Source organism: Acyrthosiphon pisum, chromosome X (genome assembly GCF_005508785.2).
Source record: "Acyrthosiphon pisum isolate AL4f chromosome X, pea_aphid_22Mar2018_4r6ur, whole genome shotgun sequence".
NCBI lineage: Eukaryota > Metazoa > Arthropoda > Insecta > Hemiptera > Aphididae > Acyrthosiphon > Acyrthosiphon pisum.
In genome coordinates, this window is record NC_042493.1 from 127,388,774 (window position 1) to 127,398,563 (window position 9,790).

The window sequence follows — 9,790 nt, forward strand, 5'->3', positions numbered from 1 at the left end:
TGAGAGCAGAGACAATAGGTATTGATAGTTTTTGATTTTTAAACTTGTAATATATGTTTTATGTATTTGTCTAAAAATAATGTAAAAATTAGCTGCATATTTTAAGTATATTTGACGATTTGGACTGCACCGATTTGACTGTATATTCCGATAATTTTTAATAGGTACAACACGTCCGAACACTAAGTTTTTTAGGCTGCTAAGATGTGTGCACTTTTGTACGATACGAATAATTTTTTGGATATGTCGTTTAGGCGCTTATAATAGTATGTCTTTGACCACTCACGTCGTCATGGTGTAGTCGTGAACAGTCGGACGAGGGCGAACGCGGGTTACTCGTCTTTATGAATTATTTCAATAAAAACAGGAACAGAAATATAAAACAGAATGCCAATCATGAAATTAAATTGGTAATATAACTTAGATGAAAGCAAAACAAATGTGTTCGAGCGCGATAACGTACTGACATCTAGATATACAGAGTTCAACAGAAAGAATTGACAAAAAAAAAAAATTATGCTACCTACTTAAACTTATAACAAAAATTAGTAAAATTATAGGATTAGTAAATGGTTTTAAAAATATAGCAATGTTTAGAAAATTTCCAAAAATAATATTTTTAAAAAAGTTATAGCGTTCCAACTTCCAGATGAATTTAATCAAAAAAATACTGATATTTAAAAAAACTTTAAAAAATAAGCTACTTGATTTAGATAAATATTTTTACCATCCAAATAGTTCTTATAATCAGATTCACAAATTAGCTATTTTGAATTTATTCAAATTTAAATTTTTTCTTTTTCGGTATTAAAAAATAAAAATATTTTTTTTTTTTTATTACACGTGTAGCGCAAGTGAATTATCTATCAAAAAATTTTTTTTAAATATTGATTAAAACAAAATTCATTCCAAAAGTCAGTTCTATCTGTTACACCCTGTATATCTTAAATATTTAAGATAAAGAAGGAATTATCGTTAATGACTAGCCAATAACGATATTTCCGAATAAATTAGACAGTATATGATATTGACTAGGAAATAATGCTAATGGCCATTATTTTAGGCAATGATGCATTTATGAAAATTTCCTAGGTAATGACAATAAAGATGAGTTTTTTCAGACATAATTGATAAAATTGTTAAATCAATTCAAATCAAAAATCATAAATCTATTGTAAAACTGGATTGTTAGGTGAAGTCTAATTGTAGGTACTTACTGTAAGTTATAAACAGTTTTGTTATAGTTATGCATGTACAAGTTTAAAAAGGTAGGCAAATGGATGTCGCTCTTCTGTACAGAAGGTTACAAGAGGTTCACTGTAATGGATGATGTTAAATTTGAATTCAATGATATAATATCATTGTATTACTCGTATATCATTGAATATGAAAAATATAATATATATTTATTTTTATTATATATTTTATTTAATTTTTTTTTTTGAAATATAATATATTTTAAATCTTAGATTTTAAAATAAAATTTTTTATGAATTTCTAACTCACAATAATTTGAAAATTTACGTAATTTTTACGCATTTGTCAATATTTGTACTATTTAAATAAATATAAAAAAAAAAAATGTGTTCTTGGATTTGTAATATTTATATTTTGAAACAATATTTTTAAGCTTTTGTACTCAGAAAATAAAACTGTATTGATATTTATTGAATAAAAAACTAAAATAAATGGAAACTGAAAAGGTCCTTAAACAGTTCAAAATAATTCAAAATATGTTTAAAAAGGCATGGTGTATAAAAAATGCTAATATAAACATTCAGTAAAAATTGCATGTATCTACGGTAATTTGTTTTAGAGTTACACCAAAAACTAAAATCATTTTAGTAAAAAATCGATTTTGCGTAAAATTCCCGTTTTTCCTTAATTTTTCTTTTGTTTTTTTAACTGTGCTTTAAAAAACTATTGAACAAATTTTACTTTCGACCCCCCAAATTACCAACTAGATTCACTTTCCTATCAGAAAACATACTATTGAAAAAAAATATTTAAGCTGTCCTATATGACACACAAAAAAAAAATAAAAATAAAAAAATACACATCATTGTAAAATCAAAACATTCATCGTTCCACTCAAAATCTAAAATGTATTTGTAAATTTTAATTAGAAACAGCCTTAAGTTGTCATTTCGATTTAACTATAATCGGTACTAACAATAACGTACTTTCCGTCTCTAATATGTCGATAGTCTTACATTAAGCACATTCTAAGCAAAATATAAACGTCTATATGTACCATATATGTCATATATATAATAGGTATATAGTATGTACGATATAAATCACGATATTTTTTATTTTATAATAATTATTTTTATTATTATATTGTAATATATTTTTTACATACGCATGCCTACTATAGCAAATCGCATAACATGAATTTAGTATCTAACTGTAGCAAGTACCTGCCTTCAAAGTGTCACAATATACATCAAATTGTGAAAATAAATTATTCAATTTATTTATTTTATTTATGTAATCATAAGTACTTATAATATTTGGCTCAGCTGTATTATTACATTTCTGACCCAATTTAAATATTTTGCTAAACAAAATGGTTATCAACATTGACTATCACTGTATTGTACAGGTAGTTTCCTCGTTACAGTTCTAAATGCGTTACAAAATATTTGAATCGTACAACCTCGCTTATCTTATCAGTTAATGCCTAGGCATTGACTATATCGACTATTATTATTATGAATTTATAATATTGGCTAGGCATTTTATTACCTAATTTTCATCGTTTCCGGTAACATATAATATATATTTTATTTGGGTAATTTAACTAATTTTATTTTTCAAGTAAACTTCATAACGAATAAATTAAAAAGAGTTTTCATAAGATTTTTTCGATGACTGGTATAGTTGGAACAATTAGAACGAGACGGGTATATTTTGGTGGAAACGGGCAGACCACGGACTCAAATCCTTTTAAAACGTTTAGCTCAACGGGTGTATGATAAATTATTATTTGTGTCCACTCAATACATATAGTCGGAGGGTACATTATTTGAGGTACAACAGCTATACGGCGTTTACGACAAAAAAAAGGGTACACGAGTACCCAAAAACAAATTATTATATTTTTTGTGAGGTACATTGTAATGAGAAGAGAGCGTCGTGAAAAAAATACAAATATAATATAATGTACCTACTGTATATCAAATTATAGTCGAGTCATCTGTGCCACGAAGTTATGTCAACTATTCTCTAAATTTAAAATGTAATATTATAATATAATTAGAATGATTAACTTAGAAAACTATAAACACAATAATAATAATATGTAGGTTTAAAATGTTTAGAATAATCGACTTTCTGTAGCAATAATTACCACTTCAGGCAGATTAATAATATTATTCTGCTTTACTACTTGTTAAATTCTTACTCTGACCGAGTTTTGTAAATTGTTGATTGTAATAATAATAAAAAAAAATTATGGCAGGTATTGGTAAAAATATAAAAGATACCTAGGTACCTGTTTTATAAATTCAAATCTGATAATTTTTTTGAGCTTAAGCCCGGCAACTTTGGCCATTAGCTATTTTTGTTTTTTGTTGGTGGGGGGGGGGGGAACACGTGTTTGTTTTTTGTGGTAGAATTTTTGATTTGGGCACCCGTAGGTATCTGCCATGCCGGGTGGGGGGTGGCGGCGCTTGTTCTCCGGACACCGTGACTTGCCCGAAGAAAAATGCCACCCAGTGGCCGAGGATCGAACCAGCGACAGCTGCGTCGCAACCGACGCTTTAGACCGCTCGGCCACCTCGTCCCCCATCTGATAATTTGTTTTCATTGTTACTGGCCATATTCAAAATTGTTCTCTATACACTTTTGACAATTTTTGTATGACAGTTGTGTATCGTTCGATTTTAGATTCTGAATGGAGCGATGAATGTATTTATTTTACAATGAAGTGTGTTTTTTTTGTGTATTTGGGGAAGTAAAACTGTTTGGATTTTTTTCAACAGAATCTTGTTCAATGGGAATGTTAAGCTAGTTGGTGCATTCGGGAGGTCAAAATTTAAATTTCCCAGTAGTTTTCAAAAACGGCGTGAAAAACAAGAACTTTTCCGAAAAATCGATTTTGGTTTTCGGTGTAACTTTAAAACAAATGGCCGTTGATACATGGCACTATGACTGAATGTTTATACTACCATTTTCTATTCACCATTACATTTTCAAAATATTTTGATTTATTTTGAGCTGTTAACGGACATTTTCAGTTTACAATTTATTTTAGTTTTTATTCTATAAATATCAACAAAATGTTTTTTGTTTAGTAAAAGAACTTAAATATTTAATAGAAGGCTCCTAATATATTATAAATATGTTTTTATATGTTTTAAAGACAGATGAAAAATATTATAAATCCATGGTCACTATATTTTTTTTATAAGCATTTAAAGTTTAAATATTGTCAAAATACGTAAAATTCACAAAAGTGTGCAAATTATTTTGAGTTAGAAATTTAGAAATTTATTTTTATTTAAATCTAAGCTTTGAAAATGTAACACAAAATTCGTTAGTTATTTTTATTCCCGGTGGTTAAAGTTATTATGTTTTATTTTTAAATTATAATTTACATGTCTAACGAGTAATGGGTTTTTTTTTAACGTTAACGAAGCTCCAATACCTACCCACCAGATGCCACTTAATTCATAGGTTGAAAAATATTAAAAATACATTTTTTTTTTTTTTATAAGCATTTAAAGTTTAAATTTATAAAAAATTACATGGGACACATGTGGCCCACCTCCCCTAAATGTCCACCCATTCATTTTTTTTTAAACAAGAATTGGTTTTGGGTTATTAAAAGTCTCCTAATTTCCTTTTTAAAAAAATAAAAAATTAACTCGAAGAATTTAAAATTGGTATTCAAAGGGTTGAATAACTAAGAATAACGATTTTAGATATTTTTTTATAATTCGAAAATATTATTCATGGGTATTTCAAGTATAAAAAAAAACAGCGCTCTTAAAGTTGTGATTTAATTTTATAGCTAAGACTTTGAACTATATATATAATTTATATTAAAATGTAATTATTATAACAGCAACAACCAGTGGCCATTCTCGCCGATGTTTTGTTTTAGATTTAGATCAATAATAAAAAAAAAATAATTATATTTAAATAGTCTGCTAAATAATTTAACTTAGCTTTGCGACTTTCAAGCACTTAATTAGTAATTAAACCATATATTTCAACAATATTAGACTATATTATTATGTTCTCGTTATGTTATAGTATTTTTATAAATGTTTAACTTAAGTCGCCAAACTATGTTCAATTATATAACGGACTATTTTAATACATAAATGTTATCTATAGTTCAAGCATAGTTTCTTAGCTATAAAATGATATCACAACTTTTAGAATCATTTTTTTTATACCTAGCGTTTTTAACTTGTAGTGTTTTTTTTAGGATTTCTCTTATTTTTTGTTGATACCTTATTATTTGTAAGTCATTGTTACGTGATTAGAAATAAGTGATAACGTGCTTTAAGATGGAATATTATTAAGTAATGACTTTTTTTTAAAACACTTACGTAAATGTTTTATAGCAGTTACAGCCACGTGGTTTTAAATTTTAATAATATATGATATCGTGTATGAGAATTTATGTGTTTTCGAGAATGACGTAGTGGGGGCAAACACCTTGAAGACACCATAGATGTTAAAGAATATTTAATATGTATCACCAAGATGATAAAGTTTTTAATAATCGATATTTTCTCTAAATATAGCTTTCTAAACTAGTTAACCCTAGATCACACGCATTTAAAATATTCACGAGAATACACGCACACGGTCTTTTTGTCACACACAGTATGGCGTAAATCATAGTCAACTAACAAGTCGCAATAAAAATATAATAACTATCAATTTCGTTTATCGAGCAGCAATTATTAGAAACACAGTTTAAAAATAACACATAATTGATTTTTTACGATCACGCACACGGTCTTTTTGACCGTATATTAATACGTAATGTCTGGTAATGAACTTTGAACACTTCTATATTACTGACATCAGATCGTATACAGTTAGAAGTTGTATTTAATGTTAGTTTATCATTTAATTAGAAGGTACCCAGATTAGGTTAGGTTAATATTTCGTATTTTTGAAACAATGAACAAAATTCTAAAAGCCCGGTCTTTTTGACCGTGAAGCGTGTGCTCTAGGGTTAAAAATGAATTTATATTATTATGATTAGGTGACCTATAAATCCCTATAATTGAGAACTGTATCGAATCATTCACTAAATGTGATTCAATTGGCTTACAGATACCTATATAACAATTATATAGACATTTTAAATTATAAAATGTTATTAACAAAAATTTTTTCCCTATCACTTTTATTAAAAATTCCAATCGAATTAAATACAACAAAACCATTATTTATATTGAAATTAAAATCAATCAGAAGAAATGTTTCCCATGAAACATTAAAACAGTAATGTAAATAGATTCATTAAATAATGAATTTTAAATATTATTTGTAGGTAGGTACTTAGACAAATTACTGATTTATCAAAACGGCGACTACTTATAAGTTATAATATTTAAAGAAAAAAAAGATTGACAAGTGGACACCGCTCTGCAGCTTCACAGTAATATTTTTGAGTATTTCATTATAATGTATTTGTTATATTTGAATTTAACAGATGAGTGCGACGATTGACGAAACTTGGAGACTCCGCGTGTTTGAATTACTTCCTTCAGAATTCGAGTTTTTTCATTTGATTGTTATATATTTATTATTATATTATTATATGCTCATTGGCCATTGCTCGATTTAATGTTCTTCAACAAGTTGTTCGTATATTATATGTGTGTGTTTTTTTTACCATTTATATTGTGTACCTGTCATCATCAGAATGTACAATGAGTATTTTAACATTGTATAAAACAAAGCCCCGCTGTCTGTTTGTATGCTTAGATCTTTATAAAACTATGCAACAAATTTTAATGCAGTTTTTTTTAATTGTTAGAGTGATTCAAGAGAAAGGTTTAGATTCATAATTGGACCCGGTAAGTCCAACCCGAAAAAGTGCTAAAACAGGATTTTTTGTTTATAAACGGTTGTTATTGGTTATGGGAGAATTATTAGAAATTAATATTTATTATTTTATTGGTTGACATTGGTTATCGGGCAGATCAGGTACAAGCGTGTATCAAATCGAATTTTTGCACATTGCCTACAAAGGTGGCTGAGTTGCACTTATAGCCACTCATCAGCGTGTCGTTTCCTACGCTTTATATGCTTTCGCATATTGTCCGCGACCCGACGTAGTCAGATTGCCTACCAGGGTGTTTGAGTTGTACTTACTATAACCTGGTGGTAACTAAGCACTTGGTATATTTTTTAACGCGGTAGAAACTACTCTTTGAACTTTACTGATATATCTAAGAATAATCTCTGACATGCCCAAACTCTCGATGATCTGTATATTATATGTAAAAGTAAAAATACACCTGCTTGAATAAACATAGTAAGAATAATATAATACCCGCCCAATCACACCTATGCATATAAGATGTAAATGCATGGAAATTCCACCGATCGAGAGTTGAGACCATTCCTTCGTATTAATTTCAACAATAGGTTCCTAGTTTACTGCCTAAAAAAATGTAAATTTGAACCGGTTTTTTGTATCCGATAAAATATCAACATAATGTAGGTAATATAGGTACACTATTTATGTATATGTTTGTTATATACATATTATGCTTAGTCATATATATTTTTACACGTATTCAAAAAAATATATGATAATTAATAATCACAAATTATCACTATAATATATAGTTAATTAAAATTAAATGTATAACAAAATAATACATAACATTCATGACCTAATGATAACTAGCTACTCTAAATTAAATAAAAATTGAATAAATAAAAAAAAACAGTTTATTCGTAGCTATATTAAAAACAGTAAAGTTGTTATCTGTGGATTTTACCGTAAGTGTTTCGCATGTCATAAAACGTACCGGTGGAGTCTTGCATATTTTTTACAGGTAAAAAAAAGTATCGGTGATATGTACATAATATATTATTATAAATCCCACCAGGTGAAATTGTCAGTTGCCCGCATGCGTAGTATGTGTTAACTGTGTGTACGGGCAGGGGCGATGGATCACCAGCTGCCTGGTACTCTCGGGTGACAAAAATAATATTATAGTCTATAATTTATTCTCTCTCTATATATAAAGAACGAGTGTGGGGTGTCAATTAAAATATCCTGCAGCGTTATTACCTACCTAGGTGGCTAACTTGAAAGTCAATCGATTTTCATTCGAGGTGACTGACTTGCTAGCAACTCCAACATGGTTTTCGACTTTATACAGTTTACATACGAAAAAGCACGGGACAAATTACGGCACATAATATAACACTCTATCCGCTGCATTTTGTTTGACGTGCGATGACTAATTTGCTAGACACTCAAACTCGACTTCCAAACATTCCCTCCTTCGAAACGATATTGCAAAACGAGATTTGTGACTGGCCAATGATCAGTGGTCACAAAATGGTAGTAATAATTATTTACATACATAAATGTATTGACAAATATTACTAGTGGACGGTGGTACAGGCGATTTGTGGTGCATTATTTTAAAATAATTGAATTAATTTAAGTGAGTAGCAAAAACTCAGCATAAAACCCAAGATTTACTATCTACCTATAAATGCTTATAAAAAAAAATTGTGCCTTTGTATTTTTAGTATTTTTCAACTGCTATAGTAAAAAAATATATCAGGAACTTTGTATTATATTTGCACGCATATTTACCAAACAAATAAAAGTTGTATTATAATAACATTTTATTTGTGGCTTGGTGCAAGGAGGGCCAATGTCCCATTTTGACAAAATTGAGATTATTTGACCAATGTCATTTAAATCTGCTTATGTTTTTGAGCTGTTTACGGACATTGTAAGTTTTAAATTTTTTTAGTTTTTTTTTTCTATAAATATCAATAAAGTTTTATCTGTTGGGCTAAAAAGTGTAAAAATTATACAATGCTCCTGATGTATTGTTACAATAGCAGTTGAAAAATATTAAAAATACATAGGCACAATTTTTTTTTATGAGCATTTAAAGATCGAATTTTGACAAAATTTATCAAATTTAAAATTGAATAATTATTTCGTAGTTAAAAATCTATAAAATGTTCAACTTTTATATCTGAGGATTGAAAATTTAAAACAAGATTCCACGTAAGTAGTTAATTCTGTTACCAAAAAATCTAAAAAATACATAATCACATTTCATTTTTATAGTCATTTTAAGCTCAAATTTGGACGAAATTACATACCTATTAAAAAACATGGAATAACTATTTTAGTTGTTTTGTTGTGATTGTATAATATTATTCGTGGGTACTTGAAACTTCTAAAGTATACTATTATATATTTATGATAGTACCACGATTTGTTGTTGATGTATAACGCGTTACCTAATAGATATTGTGATATGATTAATTTGGAATTTATTACCTACTTCAAATTGTATAAGATAAATCTATATTATTGAGTGTGTACACGTCTTAAAAATTACAAAAGTTTGAATTTGAATAAATTTTAAATTAAAGGCATTGAGCATGTTCGGAGAATCCCCTGTATAAACTACACATAGGTACGTATTATCGCGATTTGCTGGTTACTGCATCTGCTTTGATTTTTAACTACAAACAAGAAAAAAAATGTTTTCTGATGAACAGTTCAAACAGCATACATTATTGGAAAAGCCAATAAATTCAA